We start from the raw sequence: 20,308 nt of genomic DNA, 5'->3' as shown, positions 1-20,308 counted from the left end.
AGACCTGCACAAGAGATACAGTTTCTGGGAGTGAAATGGCAAGATGGACGTCCCCACATCCCAATGGACGTGATTAACAAAATAACAGCTATGGCCCCACCAACTACCAAAAAAGAAACTCAGTCCTTCTTAGGAACTATTGGTTTCTGGAGGATGTATATTCCTTCTTATAATCAGACTGTGAAACCTCTCTACGAGGTTACCTGGAAGAAGAAAGACTTTAAATGGGGCTCAGATCAACAAGCTGCTTTTGAGAGTATCAGACAGGAGATTGTGCAGGCAATGGCCCTTGGACCAATTCGAACAGGGCCAGACATTAAAAACGTGCTTTACACCGGAGATGGAGGTGATGGTCCTACATGGAGCCTCTGGCAGAAAGCTCCAGGAGAGACTCGAGGCCGACCTCTAGGATTTTGGGGTCGAAACTACAAAGGCTCCGAAGCCAATTACACAGCCACTGAAAAAGAGATACTGGCCGCATATGAAGGAGTTAGAGCTGCTTCAGAAGTGACTGGTACTGAAGCACAGCTCCTCCTAGTGCCACGATTACCTCTACTGGGTTTTATGCACACAGGTAGAGAATCTTCCCATCATGCTGCCGATGCTACCTGGAGTAAATGGATTGCTCTACTCTCACAGAGAGCTAGGACAGGAAGACTTGATCGTCCAGGAATTGTAGAAGCAATAACACATTGGCCAGAAGGCGAACACTTTGGAATGACACCAGAAAAACTGGTAAAACGGGCTGAAGAAGCCCCACCAGAGAATGAGAAACAATATGCTCTTTTCACTGATGGATCCTGCCGTCTGGTAGGAGGCCATCGAAGGTGGAAAGCTGCCGTATGGAATCCTACATGACTAGTTGCAAAAACAGATGAAGGAGATGGTGAATCAAGTCAATTTGCAGAGGTCAAAGCCATCCAATTGGCTTTGGACATTGCTGAACAAGAAAAGTGGCTGAGACTTTATCTCTATACTGACTCATGGATGGTAGCAAACGCCTTATGGGGTTGGTTAAAGCAGTGGAAACAATACAACTGGCAATGTAGAGACAAACCTATCTGGGCTGCTGAACTATGGAAAGACATTGCTGCTAGGTTAGAGAAACTTGATGTAAAAGTACGTCACGTAGATGCCCGCGTACCTTCATATCGAGCTACTGAGGAACATCAAAACAACCAAAGAGCAGATGAGGCTGCTGAAGTGTTCCAAATAGATCTGGACTGGGACCATAAAGGTGAACTGTTTTTAGCCAAATGGGCCCACAACGCTTCAGGTCATCAAGGCAGGGATGGAACATCTCGATGGGCTCGTGACCGAGGGGTGGATTTATCTTTGGACGCTATTGCGCAGGTTATCCACGACTGTGACATATGTGCTGCAATTAAGCAAGCTAAAAGGTTGAAACCTCTGTGGTATGAAGGGAGATGGTCAAAATATAGGTATGGGGAGGCCTGGCAAGTCGATTACATCACACTGCCTCAAACCCGCCAGGGTAAGCGCTATGTGCTTACAATGGTGGAGGCAAGTACAGGATGGCTGGAAACATATCCTGTGCCTCATGCCACAGCCCGGAACACTATTCTGGGCCTAGAGAAACAAGTCTTGTGGAGACATGGTACACCAGAAAGAACTGAGTCAGATAATGGAACTCATTTCAAAAACAGTCTTAATAATAACTGGGCCAAAGAACATGGTATTGAGTGGATATACCATATCCTCTATCATGCACCAGCCTCAGGTAAAACTGAAAGGTACAATGGACTGTTAAAAACTACCTTAAAGGCAATGGGTGGTGGAACTTTCAAAAACTTGGGACAAGCACTTGGCAAAAGCTACCTGGTTAGTTAATACCAGGGGTTCCATCACTTGAGCTGGTCCTGCTCAGTCAGATCTTCTACACACAGTAGATGGGGACAAAGTGCCTGTGGTGCATGAAAAGAATCTGCTAGGGAAAACAGTTTGGGTTTATCCTGCATCAGGCAAAGGCAAACCCATTCATGGGTTCATTACTGTTTCATTAAACTTGTGTAGTTTAGTCTCCAACCCATAAGTCTCTCTCCCTTATTCTCTCTCCTTTCTTATGGTGGAGGAGAGAGAGATTAATAGAGAGCGTCTGCCATCGGTTTAATTGACGGGCCAGTGTTAAACTGTGACACAGGGACATGGGAACAACACGGGGTCAACATGGGATCTACATGTGATTAACATGTAATTAACACGTGATTAACAGGGGGGTTCAGGCCAATCACAGGGTTTTGTTGACATGGGATGGACATGGGGTCAACAGTCTAGGAAATTCATAGAGTGTACAGAGGATAATTTCCTGCTCCAGCCGGTGAATGAGCCCACCAGGGATGGAGCCCCGCTCGACCTCCCGTTCACAAACAGAGAGCGGCTGGTGGGAGATGTGGTGGTCAGTGGATGTCTGGGACACAGTGGTCACGAAATAATCAAGTTTTCAATCCTCAGGGATGCAAGGAGGGCTGTCAATAAAACCTCTATGTTGGACTTCCGGAAGGCAGATTTTGGCCTATTCAGAAGACTGATTCAGAGTGTACCCTGGGAAACAGCCCTTGGAAACAAAGGGGTCCAGGAAGGGTGGACGTACTTCAAGGAGAAAGTTCTGAAAGCACAGGAGCAGCTGTCCTGGTGTGCCGAAAAGGCGAGCCGGTCTGGCTGAACTGGGAGACTTTGAAAGAAATTAGGGTTAAGAAGAGAGCCTACCGATTGTGGAAAAAAGGGCTAACTACTCAGGAAGAATTTAGGAATATAGTTAGGTGTTGTAGAAAGAAAATTAGAGAGACAAAGGCACAACTTGAACTGAATCTCACCACCTCTGTGAAGGATAACAAAAAGTCCTTTTACAGATGAATCGATAGCAAAAGGAGGGGCAGAGAAAACCTCCATTCTCTACTGGACTATATATAACAATATAGTTATCCAAGATGAAGAAAAGGCTGAGGTATTTAACACCTTCTTTGCCTCAATTTTCTACAGCAAGACAGGTTATCCTGAGGACAGCTGGCTTCTTGAGCTTGTAGAAAGAGACGAGAATCTGAACAGCCCCCCTGTAATCCAGAAGGAAACAGTCAGTGACCTACTGAGCTGCTTGGATCCCCACAAATCTATGGGACCTGATGGGATCCACCCAAGGGTGATGAGGGAGCTGGCAGAACAGCTCACCAAGCCTCTCTCTATCATCTACCAACAGTCCTGGCTCACTGGGGACATCCCAGATGATTGGAAGTTGGCCAATGTCACGCCAATCCACAAAACGGGCCAGAAGGAGAACCCGGGAAACTCCAGGCCCGTCAGCCTGACCTCAGTGCCTGGCAAGGTTATGGAGCAGATCATCCTGGGGACAATCACACAGCACCTGCAGGATGGACAAGGGATTAGACCCAGCCAGCATGGGCTTAGGAAGGGCAGGTCCTGTCTGACCAACCTGATCTCCTTTTATGATCAGGTGACCCATCTGGTGGATGAGGGGAAGGCTGTGGATGTGGTCTACTTGGCCAGCAAGGCCTCTGACACCGTCTCCCACAGCATTCTCCTGAAAAAGCTGTCAGCCCACAGCTTGGACAGGGGCACTCTGTGCTGGGTTAGGAACTGGCTGGAGGGCCGAGCCCAGAGAGTGGTGCTGGATGGTGCTGATCCAGTTGGCAGCCGGTCACTAGTGTTGTCCCCCAGGGATCAGTCTCTCAGCCCAGTTCTATTTAATATCTGAGATGAGAATATCTGTGCTGAGAGACGAATGAACAAACTGCTCCAGAAGTCAGAATGGAACCTGAAAGTACCTTGAAGCATTGTTTGGCCCCACTGAGGACCATTGCTGCCAGAGCCTCCCCATGGCCTTGTTAGAGCAGATCACTGGAGGCCATGATTGCAGGGAGGCAAAGATTCTGTATAGGTGGCTCTGAAAGCAAAGATTTTTCATTATTTATTTATTAATGCAGCATTGAGGACAAACTCTGAAACCCAGGCAATGGGAAGGCAGAGCCCATCCCTCTCTTATGAGTCAGGACTCTTCCTAGGGACAGTGGAGTATGAAAACGTGTAATAAAAAAAAAATTCAGACACATCTTGACCTCCCCAAGAAGGGGAAAGAAAGTCCAGAGCCCCAGGACAAAATTCCTCCTGGTAGACCATGGTGTTTGAGGCAGCTGCCACGTCTGGGGTGACAAAGCCCTTGGTCCTGTTGGGCCTTTCAGCCTTCCAGAGCCCTTGGCCACCTCTCCTGCAGGCTGCCCTACACTGTCCATGCCTGCAGCTCCTTTAAACTGCTTTAGAAATGCTTTAAACTGAAGGACAATGAGAGAGGAACCCAAGATGGCAAACACCTTCCCACCATCACCACTACAAGTGATCTGGAATTAAACCAGGCCTGCTGACCCCAGGAGTCCAGCCATAGTAATTTTTCCTTTTTATCATTACTGTTTCATTAAAGCTGTGTAGTTTAGTTTCCAACCCATAAGTCTCTCTCCCTTATTCTCTCTCCTTTCTTTATCAGGGTAGGGAGGGGCATTAATAGAGAGCTTCTGTCATTCAGTTAATTGTCGGCCAAGTGTAACACCCTGACAGATTTATTGGCACCAAATGTGGGCCTTAAGCTAAATATCTAGAGCCCATTTGAAAATTCAACTCATTTATATGAACAGTTTGAATTTTGACTTCAGTGAAGGATACCCAGATGGCTCCGCTGAGTGGGAATCAAGCTATTTTCTCTGGAAATTTCACAGGGTTGGAAATTAAACCAGTCCTGCTGTACCTTTGGTATGCAGGGTGTGATCTGTGGCTTTTTATCTGGGATTAGTGTTGCTCTGTGGTTCATTCTTGGTAACAGCTGCTTACAAACCATAGTTGTGATATGGTCTTCAACAGTGTGGTACATGGTACAGTGTTGTTTCACACACCTAGGAGATACACATAGTATACACATTTCATACACATAAGAAATATCCCTATAAAGTGGAAATAAACTGCCCACAGGTCAAAGCAGCCACACTTGGATATGAAAGAAATATCTGCATGAGATGTGATCTATACAATGATGAGTCTGTAGATCCTTATCACATGCCATGCTCTAAGCCTGGGAGGCAAAGGTTTGTGCATGCTGCACCATCCCCATTTAACCATACGCTATCAGTAATGTTATGGGTTCCTGGAGAAATGGAACCAACTGTGGGTGATGGGATTAAAAAAGCACAAGAATATGAAGATGCTGTCATGGCTCCTCATCAGGCCTGGGTCTCAGCTGTAAAGGGAACAGCTGAAAAACTGCACCTACCCCATCACAAAGTCCTGGTGGCCTGGAACTGTCTGGGACCATGTCACAGAATCATAAAACCATGAAATGGATTGGCTTGGAAGGGTTCAAGATCATTTTGTTCCAACCCCCTGCATGCATGGGTAGGGACACCTCCCACCCAACTGAAGCCAACTCACTAGAAATCTGGACACAGAGACAAAAGCAACCTCACGTTCCTGACCCTTTCCCCAGACATGCTCACATTGCTCAAATGTAACTTTTTTCTAAAATTTTATGTATTTCAGTTAATAACTGACATCACCCTGGTGCAAGGTGCTCCAGGGCTGCAGATCCACATCTGCCCCTCTGTGCTCCTCCATGGGCTGCAGGGGACAGCTGCCCTCTCCCCACAGCCCTTCCTTCAGTCACTGACCTTGGGGTCTTGTGGAGGGCTGGGAGCAGGCTTCCACCTCCTTCTCCATGGACATCTTGGGCATTTTCTGCCACAGATATTCCATGAGCACCCAGGGCAGCTGCTGACTCCTGAGGGAGGTGCTCTCCTAGATATGGTCACCATGGAGACCCCCATGACAATGGTGTCCAGGACCCAGACCCTGCATCACAAAGCCCTGGTGGTGGCTGTGGAGATGCCCAGGCCTGGAACTGGCTGGGACTGTGTCACAGAACAATGGAATCATGGAATGGGTTGGGTCGGAATGGTTCAAGATCATTTAGTTCCGATCCAACCCATTCCATGATTCCATGATTCCACTCAACTGAAGCCAACCCTTCTCCTGTCCCCATGGAACTCACTTCTTAATCCCATCCACAGCATCAGCCTCATTCAACAGTAGTGTCTCTTGGAGCTGCTCAAGGATGAGCTTCCCGTGCTCCTCCTGCTCCATGATCCTACAGATCATTCCCGCTATCATTCTCCAGATCATTCTGAATCACAGAATACCTCAGGCTGGAAGAGACCCCTGAGCATCTCCTTGTCTGAGTGCCCTGCTCAAGGCAGGATGAACCAGATGAGGTTGCTCAAGGGCGTCCCCAGCGTGGCTTCATCCACACAGGGGGTGAAAGTGCCTTTTGTCCCACCCCACAGGGGGATTATAAAGACAGGAAACAGTGTTGGCACAAGTTCTGGACACTGAGGCACTGTCACTGCTTGCCAGGAGGACTTTGGATCACTGATGGCACTGTGACCCTCATCATCTCCTGAACTTCCCACCCACCACATCACCCACCTGGGTGGGTGACATCACCAGTCTGGCTACAACAGGACAATGGTAGAGCATGGCAAAGGGCATTCTAAAGGCATTCAGGTGCACCCCATCCCTTTCTGTCCCCTGCCCACTCTGCTTCAGCAATCCCTTCTTTGTCCTTCACCTGCCTGGAACAGGCTCATTTCTCATTTCCATGGTTTTCCTTTTCTCCCACTCCCAGGGCCAACAAGTATCTGTGTGTGCCAAGAGGGAGAGGCTGTGGTGTCTGCAGCAGGAACAGCAGCAGCGTTGGCTTTCTCAACAGCAGCAGTGTCTGTGGGGAGCAGCTGCAAAGAAAGCAAAAGTACAAGACAGAAAATTACCTTTATCCTGGCCCAAACCAGGACACACCTGGCTTAGATTTTAGCCGTACCTCTCACTAAGCAGAGGTCTGCACAAATAAAATGATATCCTCTTAACTTCAGAATGACTGACAGTGTGGTATGGTGTGACATAAAGAGATATACCATAGATACAGGAAGCACAAACTAGCAAATAGAGTGGAAAACCTGCTGATGAGGTCCTTTGTTCCAGCTGCAGACCACCAAGGGAGGGATGCTCTCTGCTTGGCTATGGGACCCACTGGGAACAGGACTCCCCCAGAGATTTCTCTGCAGGGACCCAATGCTTCCACCAAAAGTATTTAGGAGTGAATTCTTTTCTCCATAAGAGACCTTAATGGCAAAGCTGTCTGTGCCTTAGAGCTTACTGCCTGTTTCTTGAAGAGATGCTCTCTCTGGGGATATCCAAATTCCTCTTTCTGTCTGACAAATAGGAAAGTCCTGTCCCCCTCTGCAGGATGTGTCTGTCGGGTGCTGGTCAGGCTGCAGAAGTCATTCTGTGCAGAGGCAGCACAAGTTTTGACTGGATCCCCAAAGGGAGATGGTGAGATGAGTGTTTGCTGCTGTGAGTTGTGTCTGAAGGAAAGGGAGCAGATCAGAGGGCTCGGTGTGGAGCCCCGTGTGACAGCTCTAGAGCAGAGCTGCCATGAAGCCTCTTTTAGAATGAGGCTCTGAAACTTGAGTGGCATCAGAAAGCACTGGGAAGAAATACACTGTCCATGTGCTTTCCTTAGGAAAATGAACCCTCTGGCCCACAACAGGGAACTGGAGCTGAGCTCTGGCACTCCAAACTGAGCCATGCCAGACACGCAGCAAAGGACACGATCACATTGCTCGTGCCCAAGTGATTTCTGGAGCAGTCTTTCTACTTCCAAGGCCCTTTCTGCACTCTTGAAAAGCAGGCTATGTTTTTTCCTTCAGAAATACGGGGTTTTTCTATTCCATTTCAAAAAGCAGGTGTGCAGAAAATGAAAAAGGGTAAAGAGGAGCAGAACTGGTAGCAGCAAGAAATAAAGGTCAGAGACTGATGAAAACTTTAAAACCAAAATCCAAATCAATTTATTTACAAAAATTACAAAAAAGGAGAGGGTGGGGATGGCAGGGAAGGGAAAAAAAGAAAAGGGAAGGAAAGGGAGGGGAAAGTGGGAGGGAAAGGGGAGTGGAAAGGGGAGGAGAAAGAAGGAAGGTGAGTGGGGGAATGGGAGGGGAAGGGGAAAGAGGAAAGAGGGAGGGAAAAGGGGAAGGAGAAAGGGGAAGGAGAAAATGGTGAAGGAGAAAAGGGGATGGAGAAAGAGAAAGGAGGAAAGGAGAAGGGGGAAAGGGGGGAAGAAAAGAAGCGGGGAAGAGGGGGAAGAGGGGGAAGAGGGGGAAGAGGGGGAAGAGGGGGAAGAGGGGGAAGAGGGGGAAGAGGGGGAGGAGGGAAAGAAGGAAAAAGGGAGAGGGGGGGGAGGGGGGGAGAGGGGGAGGGGGGAAGGGAGAAAGGGGGAAAGGGGCAAAGGGGGAAAGGGGGAAAGGGGGAAGGGGGGAAGGGGGGAAAGGTGGAAGGGGGGGAAGGGGGGGAAGGGGGGGAAGGGGGGGAAGGGGGGGAAGGGGGGGAAGGGGGGAAGGGGGGAAGGGGGGAAGGGGGAAAAGGGAGAAAGGGAGAAAGGGAGAAAGGGGAAAAGGAGAGAAGGGGAAAAGGAGAGAAGGGGAAAAGGAGAAAAGGGGAAAAGGAGAAAAGGGGAAAAGGAGAGAAGGGGAAAAGGAGAAAAGGGGAAAGTTGGGGGGGGGAGGGGAGGGCAGGGTAAGGCATGGAAGGGAATGGGCAGGGAGGGGTGGGGGGAGGGAAAGGAGAATGGGTGGGGGGGAATGGAAGGGGGGGAATGGGAGGGGGGTAATGGGAGGGGAAGGGGAAAGAGGAAAGGAAAAGGGGAAGGAGAAAGGGGAAGCAGAAAGGAGACGGAGAAAGGGGAAGGAGAAAGAGAAAGGTGGAAAGGGGGAAAGAGGGAAAGAAGGAAAGAGGGAAAAGGGGGGGAAGGAGGAAAAGGGGGGAAAAAAGGGGAAAAAGGGGAAAAAGGGGGAAAAGGGGGAAAGGGGGGAAAAGGGGGAAAAAGGGGGAAAGGGGGGAAAGGGGGGAAAGGGGGGAAAAGGGGGAAAAGGGGGGAAAAGGGAGGAAAGGGGGAAAGGGAGAAGGGGGAAAGAGGGAAAAATGTGGAAAAGGGGACTGCGAAAAGGTGGATAAGGGGAAAAGGGGGAAAAGGGGAAAAGTGAGAAAGGAGAGAGGGAGGGGACTACACAGGAATGGAGAGGAGAGGGGGAAGAAGGGGGAAGAAAGGGGAGAGGGAGGGAGAGGGAGGGAGAGGAGAGGGAGAGGGAAAAGGGAAGGGGGAGGGGAGGGAAGACAATGGGAGAGGAGGGAAAAGGGAAGGGGGAGAGGGAGAGGACTACGCATCAAAAAACCACCAGGGAAAGCCAACAGGGCTGTCATCCATCCAACAGACTCAGAACATTTATTCAGACTGACAGAAAGATATTTTCATGTCTTCTGATCCATCACAAGATATGGAACAAGCTCCCAAAGATGTAGTTGAAAGTTCATCAGTGTCTGGGAAGAAAAGAGACAAGATTCCTGACGTTACTTTTACAGGAGAGAGGGGCAAAGAGGTCACTGTCAGAACATTACGGCTACGAAGCCAGAGCTGAACACTCTCCGTGATTAAAAGCAGACAGCAACAGAAGGAAATTGGCTCAGGGGCTTCCTGCTTTGAAACAGCACCAGTCACTGCAAAGCTCTGACTCTGGAGTAATCATTACAAAATAGGTGCAATTCCTCCTGGGGCATCTGGCCTCATGTCACAGAACATGTTTGATGCCATGGATGACAAACATTCAGCTCCCCTGACAGTTGCCTGAACACTACTGAGTGATCTTTCTCTGAAGAAAGGAGAACTTTTGTCACTGATTAGCCTCTTCTTGCCTATTCAAATAAAAAGACTGAAACAGAGGAGCTACAAACACAAGCAATGAGTAAAGGGCAGCAAAGACCAAGAACTGACAGCAGGGGGTGTGTTATGGGTCAGTGCTGAAGGCAATCACTGGACACGGGAGGAGAAGTGATGGCTGAAGTCTGTGAAACTCTGTGTAGGGCTCCTTTTATGTTTGTGATTCAGGATTAACTCCAGTGAAAGGTGACTTCAGCTTTAGCTAAGTGTACCTGTGTGGAGGAAATAGGTCAGTTTCCTTTGTGCTGGTTTTGGGTTTTTTTTCAGGCAGCTGCTTAGAGCTCTACAGAGCAGAAACTTGCCATGTTCAAGTAAGTGTAAAGCTAGCAGAAAAAACCCTGTGCTTAGCACAGGAACTAAACAGCTTTCAAGATGTTGTTTTCAAGAGTTAGGAGCAGTCATCTTTTTACTTACTCTAACATGACACATTACCATGTCCAGGTTCTTCAGAGACAAATTCATCCAGGATCCACTTGTACTAGAATCATACAGAAAACACACCATTAACATGAGTGCAATATTAAACTTCTAAAACATTCTTCAAGTCCACACAAAACCAGGCAGTAACTCCAAGGGCCAAAGAAATGAGGCCATAAACCAGCAGAGGGGAGGGAAGGGCCCTCTCTCCAGGACTAAAGGAAGAGCAGTGACCAAATTCACAGCTTCTCCAGGAGAACCCCATAAAAACCCAAATGCCTCCTACACAGTGGATCTCCCACAATGAAGTATAAAGTGAAATTTATTGCAGATTTATTTATTATAGTCATACATCCTAGATAAGAAAATTTAATTTGAAGCTTAGCTGGAACCATCCTATGGCATCATCTTTGGTTTCTGGGCACTCTTGGAAAACAACCTCAAAACCCAAACTTTTCACCCCTAGCACACCTAGATGTTGTGTTGGGATGAGGAGGAGACACACCATGGGTAATCCCTGCAAATGAGTTGTAAGTTTAGGCTAAAAAGCACAACCTTGCATTCACATGCTCTTCAGCAGTAGCTGAGGATGGGATTTCAAAATGTTTACCTTGTCTGCAGAAGAGGAAATCCTGTTCATCAAGGATTCTGCTCCTATGGGTGAGCTGGGGATGCTTCCTACTGGACTTCTGTTCAGAATCAGACTGGTGCCAGGATGTCCCAGATGAGTTGAATGGTGAACTGGATTTGCAGCCACTTCCACGCGTGTTCTTTTCTCTTCCACGAAGCCTTCTGTTGGCTTTTCCTTTTTTTTTTTTTTCATCAGTTCTGAAACACAAAGACACAAAGAATTATCTCTGGCAGGAACAGATTAGGAATGACCAAACCCGTTTGACCTGAAGGGTTCTGGGGAGCCTGTATCATAGCAGTCAAACCTGAAAGAGTTACCAAGACTTGGGGCTGCTCAGCACTAAAGCTTCAAAGCAATCAGTGAATGGAGTTTGCTCTGGAATTCTGGGACAACTTCATGTACCTTGGATTTAACCTCTCCCAATTCCTTTTCCAAGCCCAGGTTGGCTTCCTCCAGGTTCCTGCAGCGCCTCGTAGCAACTTCCAGTGAACTTCTGCCACAGAGAGCTTTCCAATGTCACCTCTCTGACATTGCCCTGATGAAATGGTTATAAGAAAAGTTATGAAAAAAGCATGAAAAAAGTTATAAGAACATGAATTCTGTCTTTTAACTTATTTGATTATACAGTTACAACTGTCTTGAATTCAAAAAGTAGGAAAATTTTGCCTGCCACCAGCAGTCAGCACCTCCAAACTATCAGCAGCAGCTCATGGAGATTTCTGTTTTCTAATACATTAAAAAATAATATATGTTATAGATAATGTTATACTTTTTGAACAATACAGCACCATACACTGAATCATGTTATTTTTTTTAACAGAACTCAAAGCAATCTGTTTGATGCAAGAGCCATAGTTTGACTGCAGATATTACTCTGGTGACTAAAGGCAGGACTTTGTATGAGATGGTTCTTTGGTCTCTTTTGGCATTCTACAAAGAATTAAACCAATACATTAAGTTAAATTAATATTGCTTACATTAAATGAATACATTAAATTAATACCAAGGTAATTTTAGAGTAACAACTTTCATAAATCTGGACAGTCCCTCCTTTCCTCCAGCCACCCACAGAACTACCATCTCCCAAAGGAACCTGGTATTTTGGCACTAGAAATACAAAGTGATTCACAGGGGAAAACCATTGACAGCACTCCTGGAGTTCTTCCCCCTCTTCCCTCTTAAAGAAACTGAAAAATGAAGAATAAGGTGGTTATCTGACACATGCAGGTATTCACCTCACTCAATCACTCCGGGGTTCAGACGAAGAAAGAAATGGAATTTTAAAGCACTGTTCACATCACTATTCACAGACAAACAGTGTCTAATTACTCAACAGGACTAGTTCCTGTTTTCCAGAAAATAAAAATTAACTAAATGGGTATAGAACTTTTCAACCTTTAAACCCTCTGCCTGGGACTGGTGGAATTTGCAGAAAAAAACTTTAACATTCTAATCAGTCTTCTGACCAGTTAATTAGCCTAACACAGCCACAAAGAAGAAATTTAAAGATTGCTGCACATCACAAAACAGAGAAGAGAAAGCTTAGTGGCTGAAATTGACTTTTTTGAGGAACAGGCAGGTCCCAAAAGACAGAATGCAGTCATGAACAGCAAAACACTGCTCAGAGCCCTCAACGTTGCAAAAAGCGTGTCCTTTACCTCCCTTTTTTTTAGTTTTTCAGCCTCATAGTTTAAGACCAGCACACTTGGCCTTTAATTCCTTGCTCATTTTTTCCAGCGTGGAAACTTGCTTTTCAGCAGAGTTTGTGGAAAATGTCATTAAAGCATCCCTGTACAGCAGCTGATGGAAGCCAGCTGGCTTTCCCTCTGGAGCTGGGCCAATGCCTCCTATGGGGACAGAATCACAGAACCACAAAATCATTAAGGCTGGAAAAAACCTCTAGGATCCTCCAGTCCAACTGGGAAACCAACACCACTAAACCATGTCCCAAAAGTTGGAATAATGTGCTCCACTCTCCCCTGAGGTGTTACACAGGACTTCAGACCCTTCTGCCCAGCCCTGCCCCAGATGCCCAACACCAACATGCCTGCCCTATTCCCCTCAGAAATACCCTCAGAAAAAAATCTTTTCAAACACTTCTTAGCATGGCCCAACACACACATGTTTTGCAGATGCAGGGAAAGCATCAAAGGTCACCAAATTCCAAGGTTTTTTTTGCATGAGTTTTCTCTTACAAAGAGGAAGACCAAGTATGTTTAGTCACACACATCAGCCTTTTACAGACAAATCTCCTTCTTCACTTCAACACGTATTTTGTATGGGGGAAAAAAAAATGCATTTGACTGCATTGTTTGCAGGAACAACATAGCCCAGCTGGAAATAAAGCAGCAGGAAATACCCAGCATCGTGGAAAAGATTTTTCCCCATCCTTAGAAAACTGTACCTAACTTCAGACAGAAACACCATCTTCCTCTGAATGACTCCGCCATCACCATTAGTCACTTTCTGCTAATTTTCTTTACCTTATTGTATAACTTACTCTATAATTGACTCTGTAATTACTCTCCATTTACTCTATAATGTTACTTAGCAGTCTGGACTCTAATTCAAAATATTTGGCTTCACATACCTGCACCCCAGAGTTGTCAGAGGCTTCCTATAGGCTTTTGGAAAAACATGGAAAGTTCACCTCCAGAGAAAACCACTGTATTCTTCCAAGGATTTTTCCAGCAAAGCAGAGCAGAGTTATAGTTCAGTAGTGTGAGCAGTTTGACTTTTCTTTCTTCTTCTACAGGGTGCTGATGACTGCACCGTGGTGTTTTCATCAAAGCTGTTTCTCACTGCATCTTTTGGAAGACAGTGAAATTTTAGAGGTTCTCTTCTCTTTGTCAACAATTATTGGATCTCTCAGCTGTTTTCCTCAAAGCAATCTTTGGGGTTTTTTTTTAGGAGAACCCTGGGGATTCTTCAGAGGACTGCAGGATGCTCTTTTTAATGTGTTGCCAAAGCGCTTCAGGAGAGGGATCTATGGGATGATTTAAAAGTCCAGCTTGAAGGTTTACCTGGAGGCTGTTTCTCACTCTACCTTTTGGAAGACAGGGAAATTTTAGAGCTTCTCTTCTTTGTCAACAGTTCCGGGAGCTCTTGGGTGAGATTCCAATCTTTGGTTTTCTTTGAGGAGAACCCTGGGGATTCGCTTCGGGAGAGGGATCTATGGGATGATCTAAAAGTCCAGCTTGAAGGTTTACCTGGAAGCTGTTTCTCACTGTACCTTTTGAAGATGGTTCACTTTGAGCCTCCTCCCTGGGATGCCACCCCTCTTAGGTCTGGGCTTCAAGCAGAGGGTAAGTTTGCATGGCACAAGGCAGTGGTCTGTAGAACATTCTGCACCAGGCATCGCTCAGCTATGACGGACATCGCCAACATTTCTCTGGCACACTAAGACACAGTCAGTGAGGTGCCAGTGCTTGGATCCAGGATGCTTCCAGGTTGTTGGAAGAGAGTTTTGGGGATGGTGAGGTTCTGCTCAGCACAAAACTTCCCTGCAGGAACTTTCTGGGGGAGGCAGTGCAGGGTTGGTGTAGAATTTGACTTTTGACTTGGTCAGCTTGGAGGGTTGCAGCATAAATCCTGAGGAGAAGAACATGGGGCTTGTTGTGGAGTGGGAGGTGTAAGGAAATAACGTGATCAGTGACCCGACAGCAAATTTTTAAGTTTGGAGGCTTGGAATAGCTGTGAATAAAAGCATAATCCTCATCTATCAGCCCATCAGAGTCTTTCTGGGAAATATCAGCACTGCAATGAAGGAGAACTTTGATCAAATGAAGATTCCCACCAACTGGACTTAGATTCCTGTTCAGTGCCAAACTCTTTGCCAGGATGTCCCAGGTGAGTTGAAAGCTGAGCTGGACTTGGACCCAGAATTCTGCTCTCCAAGCTGCTTGTGACTGAAATGCTTCTTCTGATGCCCTTCTCATGGAGTGCAGTGTTGGCTTTTGGTAGTTCATCATCAGCTCTGAAAAAATTCAGACACATCCCAAGAATTATCTCTGGCAGGAACACTTTGGCAGAGTTACTCATAGTCTCTGATTATTTGTTGAGTTCTGAAAAAAGGATTAGGAGTGACCCAACCCAGAATTTGACCTGAGGGGTTTTGGAGAGCTTATATATTAGCAATCAAACCAAGGACTTGGGACTTCTCAGCACGAGAGCTTCAAAGCTACCTGTGAATGCTCTGTGCTTCTTCCAAAACACAGAGAAAACCAACTCTGAGCTACCCTCCCTTTCCCATGGGGAGCTGAAACCTCAGACAAACTGATAAAATAGAAGCCAAAAAAAGACATTTTTTTTTTTTTCCTTCACAGAATCAAATTCTGTGCTCTGCAGGGCCTCTCCTTATTCAATAAGGGACATGAAATTCATCTTTTTTGCTATACATTCCCTTTGGAAACAGAATCCACGAAGAAAACCCTATTAATTCCATGATCATTGCTGTGACTCTTGGAACACTCAAGAGAAATTAAGAGAGTTCTAATGAAGGCAGAGTGTCTTAAGGAACTTTCCCCACAAATATGCCATCTCAGGCTTACAAACATAATGCTGACCAGGTGTAGAAGAGGAACCCCAGCAGGAAAACACAGGAGGAAAAAAGGAAACTCTTATTACCACTCCAAAAAGCCTGTACCTACCTTTCCAGTTCATTTTGTAACCATCTTCTCTTTGTCACTTCCTCCAGATACAGCTTTTCATATTTTTCCTTTAGAACAACGCTCTTTCTCAGGGTGTATTTGTATTTTTCAGGGTGTTCATCTCCACTTGCTGGTCCACTTTTGTGTTTCTCCTCCCATCCTGCCTGCCTTAGGCTCTTCTTTCAGCTGGCAAGAAAGTTTGTCGAGCTGTAGACAGAAAAAAACACACACAAGAAAAGGAACTCAGCAGAAGCCAAAAGAAGAAAAAATATTGGTAAAGGGCTGGGCACCCGGACTGGATTTATCATCTGCTGACCCAGTATTAAAATCAGAGTGAAACCAGGGGCTTCCTTTTAATCAAGAACACCTATAACATCATTTCTGATAGGATTCCTCAGGTTCCCAGCCCTTCTCCTGCAGTAGGCACCAAACTGGCAGCATTTTCCCCATTTTCCCATTTCCTGGAAAAGCACTGGAAAAGCTCATAGGAAGTCAAACACAGCCAAACCTCCTGGTTTCAGCACAAAAACCACCTCTCATGCTGTAGAGGAATTTTTACAACACACTCAAGCTTCGTTATGGCACTGAGAAACACACCATCTTTTTTTTCCCTCTACACTGAGAAATTTTTAAATATTAGTTCAGAAGATGGCTTTTACTGAAGGACAAAGATGTATTCTCCTCTTTAGGTGAAAGCTGCAGTCTGTTTAAAAAATGCGCAGGAAATATCAGCCTTTTGTAAGGTCCCAATGGTCACCTACAGCTCTGTCCTTCTCTTCCCCCCTCCAGAAGCAAAATTTTCTGTATCTATTGAACATCAAACCTGATATCCTGTCAGTCATTAAAAGGGGAGGAAACTGGCACGGTGGGCACTTGAAAGAGGCTCTAACAGAAGGAAGAACCTTGATTTATTTGACAGGAAAAGAGACAATGAATGCTTGAGAATAGGAGGTTCCATATAAATAAAAAGATTTTTTTTTTTTTTCCCTGTGAGGGTGACAGAGCACTGGCACGGGCTGGTCCCTTCCAACCCTTAATAATTTTCTGTGATTCTATTTAACTCTGCCTCGATGTAATCACCTTCCCTGTCATCCAAAATAACTCTTTCTCTTGGAAGACAAAAACTCAAGAAACTTTTGGCCTAATCATGAGCCCCTGCCAGGGCAGGGGACTTTTCTTTCATGCTACTCAAACAGTAATAACCACCTCAAAAAGCACTTTTTTGGGTGCCCAGGAGAAGGGAAAGGCTGGGCTGAAGCCAGGGTTTGAAACAAATTCCACTGGGCTGAAACCAGGGTTGAAACAAATTCCACAACATTTTCTGCATCACCTCACAGCGTCCTGCCCAGGGAAGCAATTGGAAAGCGTTAGGAAAGAGTAAGACAGTTTTTCCAGAAGAAAAAACTTTGGGCACACTCATCTACTGCTGCAGCACCATGGAAAGCCAAATCCATTCCAAAACACAGCTCAGAAAAAAAAACAAACAAAAAAATTAACAATGTGAAAAGAAGCCTTGGGAAAGAGTAAGAGTTTTTCCAGGAGAAAAAACACCACCACCACCAAAAAGCCTCACACAAATCAGAGCTCACCTTTGTGTGCATTTTAGCAACTTCATTGGCCATTTCAGAATAAACATCCTTTATTTCTTTCTTCAACTCATGCAGGGACATTCGCTCCCCAAATTCCCTTATCATCTGTTTAATGCTTGAGAAGCTCTCAGAGCTACAAAGCACATTTGAGAAGAAAACAATGAAGCAAAGGAACAACAAGCAGCCTTTTTCACATATTGTTGTGTAAACATTACAGAAATTTTGTCTTTAACAGAAATTACTGAGACAAAAATCCAGCATTCCTATGCCACACCTGGAGGCTCCAAATTTCACCTGTGGAAAAATTCAGATTTTCCCTGCAGGGAAACCTCCTTTGGCAGCTCTCATCTCATGGAGAGCAGAGTCTTGCTAGGACTAAGATGAGGATGGAATTTCCTCACCAACTCTTCTGCACACCCAGTTCTACATTCAAATTGAATTCAGCTTGAATTGTACTCAGGGATACGAACATGCCCCACCTCTCAGACTCTTCCTCCACTTCCATGTTTATTTCCAGCTCTCTGTCCAGATGCACTTGGAGAGGGCAGCTCAGCTCTTCCTTCTCTTTCTTTCTGTCACTCTCAGACTTTCAAAACAGAAAAAGCAGATGGCACACAGGGCACAGGACATGCACCTCATCTTCTCCCCTTAGCAGCTGCTCTACACCTCCACCTCTCAGCCAACTTCCACAGAAAGCCAAGGGACCCGATTCCTGAGAATATTTCATCACATTTCCCACCCAACAAGCCAATAGCTAACAATGGAAAGAGATGCCCCCACCCAAGCAAAGGCAAAGAGGTGATTTTGATTCACATCCTCTCTCCCTCTTGCTCTTCTCTCAGCCAAACTGCTCTAAATTTCTACTTCTATTTTTTCCTTATGCAGAAAAGGAGAAAAGGGAAAGACTGCCCCTTGGAAACTGGCAGCTCTTTCCTTTTTCCCAAGCATTAATTCACTTGCCCCCTTTTCTGCAAGGTTTTTAAGCTCCCACTGCCCTCAAAAACTCCTCAAAACCCTGAGTGCTCTTGGAAAAGAGAACAACCCTCAAAACCAAGACTCTTCACCCCTACCACACCTAGATGCGGAGTGTTGTGATGAGGAGGAGTTACACCATGAGTAATCACTACAAACGAGTTGTAACTTTAAGGTTAAAAAGCACAACTTGGCTTACAGATGCTAAGGGTGGGATTTCACATTTTTTACCTGAGCTGCATAATGGGTGCAAATGTTGTTCCCCAAGGATTCTGTTCCTGTGGGTGAACTTGGGAAGCTTCCTCCTAAACTTGAACTTAGAGAAAGAGTGTTCCCAGAATGTCCCAGACACTGCCCAGCACTGACATCCAGATCTTCACTGATGGAAAGGGAAAGAACAAGCTTCCCACAAAGCTTTCTTTTGGCTTTTCCTTGGTTTTCCTCAACTCTGAAAAAAATCAGAGACGTACCAAGAGTTATCTTTGGGAGTCACTTTGGCCCAGTTACCCTCCCCCCACCCCCCCAGGTCTTTGGTTATTATTCAACTTGTGAAAGTTGAAGGGATTAGGAGTGACCACACCCTGAACAGCTGAGGGTTTTTTTAGGATTTCTCAGCAGTCACATTTCCCACGAGGAGCAGCAACCAACACTTGAGACTTCTCAGCATGAGAGCTTCAAATCTGCGAATGCTCTGTGCTTACACAGCTTTTTCCAAAAGGCAGAGAACACCTGCGCAACAACACCCTTTCCCATGGAAAGTTCAAACCATAAGCCTCAAATGGAAGCCAGAAAATAAAAATATTCACTTTCTTCCTTCATAGAATTAAATTCTGTTCTCTGTAGGGCACATCCTTATTCAAACAGTACAGGACATAAAATTCATGGTTTGGTTTTTTTTTGCCACTCACTGAATATAAGGAGGAAATTATTAGAGACTGGCAAAAAGGCTGACTGGTAAAGTACAATTAATTAAAAAAAAACCACCAACATTAATTCCACGATTAGTGGTGTTAGTCTTGGAATGCTCAAGAGATATTAAGACAGAGGGAGGGTTAAAGGAACCTTCCTCACAAATATGCCATCTCAGGCTTACAGATGTAATGCTGACCAGATGTAGAAGAGGAACCCTAGCAGGAAAACACAGGAGGAAAAAAGGAAACTCTTGTTACCACTCCAAAAAGCATGTACCTACCTTTCCAGTTCATTTTGTAACCATCTTCTCTTTTTCACTTCCTCCAGATACAGCTTTTCATATTTTTCCTTTAGGACAATGCTCTCTCTCAGGGTGTATTTCTCACTCTCTAATTCCTGTTTCAGGTCTCCCATTCTGCTGAGCAGCAGCTTTCTCTCTGCTTCGTGGTCGTGGGCTCTGATTTCTTCCATTCTGTCCTGGGAAGCTGCCTGCTCCTGAAGCAGGTAGCACACTTTTACCCACCACAAATTAAAAAGGGAACCTTTTTTTTTTCAACCTGCCCAATGTCGGGGGCACAGATTTACTCCTTGAGGCACTTGTGCATCCTCCAGCAACCAAGGGAGAACCCAGGAGCTACCACGGGGAAGAATTCTTCTTATTTAGAAAGAATCCCTCCCTCTCAGCACTTATTTATCCAAGCTGCTAAGGAAGGAACACTGTGGGACAGAACAGGATAGAGAAAAAGCTTCCTCAAAGAAGGAATTCCCCCACTCACCCTGCCACTTTGCTCTAGGGAAAGAATAACACAGAGAACACTTTCAGAAGCCCCTCTGCTCCTGGCCAGGATTTCAGAATCCCACAATTTGGAAAAGAGCTCAAACATCAACCCAGAAAAAAATAAAAATATTCCAAAGGCCCCACAGCAACTGGGAAAAAGACAGCAGTTTATGAGCAGCTTACCAGGGGTGAGCCTTGCAGAAGGGTTTCAATTGTACTGTTTTGCTGCACAACTGTGGCTTGCAGTCGGGCATTTTTAGCTTCAAGGCTTAAACAGAAACACAGTTCTTATTACAAGGAACCACCAGAGCACCAATTCTTAAAGAACAGCAGGCAAAGCACAAACAGAAGCATCTTCACCACCCCAGACAGCAGCAGACACCTTGGTCCCCTGTGCCACTCTCTTACCACTGTATCCGTCCCTCCAGGTGTTTCATTGCAATAGTTCTCCCAGAAGATGCCAACAGGAGGTCTTCCAGTCTCTGGAAACAATCTCTTTTTTCTCTTTCCTTATTTTCCAGA

General features: G+C 45.8%; 1 protein-coding gene and 2 long non-coding RNA genes across 4 annotated transcripts in view; all 3 read right to left on the bottom strand.

The window, feature by feature from the left end:
* The window catches only part of LOC139790750 (ankyrin repeat domain-containing protein 26-like), a 678,272-nt gene that overhangs the window by 499,965 nt on the left and 157,999 nt on the right, over window positions 1-20,308 (bottom strand). The gene's annotated exons all lie outside the window — the stretch shown is intronic.
* Window positions 9,319-11,389, bottom strand: LOC139790732 (uncharacterized). 2 transcript variants are annotated; one of them, XR_011723605.1, is made up of 4 exons: window positions 11,289-11,389; window positions 10,866-11,083; window positions 10,253-10,316; window positions 9,319-9,441 (listed from the first exon to the last, which is right to left on the bottom strand). It is a non-coding gene; the product is annotated as an uncharacterized lncRNA (long non-coding RNA). The 2 variants fall into 2 exon arrangements; XR_011723604.1 differs by lacking the exon at window positions 9,319-9,441 and having other exon boundaries at window positions 10,146-10,316.
* Window positions 14,456-18,524, bottom strand: LOC139790752 (uncharacterized). Its single transcript, XR_011723613.1, has 5 exons — window positions 18,328-18,524; window positions 17,604-17,710; window positions 17,125-17,257; window positions 15,536-15,742; window positions 14,456-14,862 (listed from the first exon to the last, which is right to left on the bottom strand). It is a non-coding gene; the product is annotated as an uncharacterized lncRNA (long non-coding RNA).

Source organism: Heliangelus exortis, unplaced genomic scaffold (assembly GCF_036169615.1).
Source record: "Heliangelus exortis unplaced genomic scaffold, bHelExo1.hap1 Scaffold_135, whole genome shotgun sequence".
Lineage (NCBI taxonomy): Eukaryota > Metazoa > Chordata > Aves > Apodiformes > Trochilidae > Heliangelus > Heliangelus exortis.
Note: the sequence above shows the minus strand (reverse complement) of the source record. Positions and strands in the feature narration are given on the sequence as shown.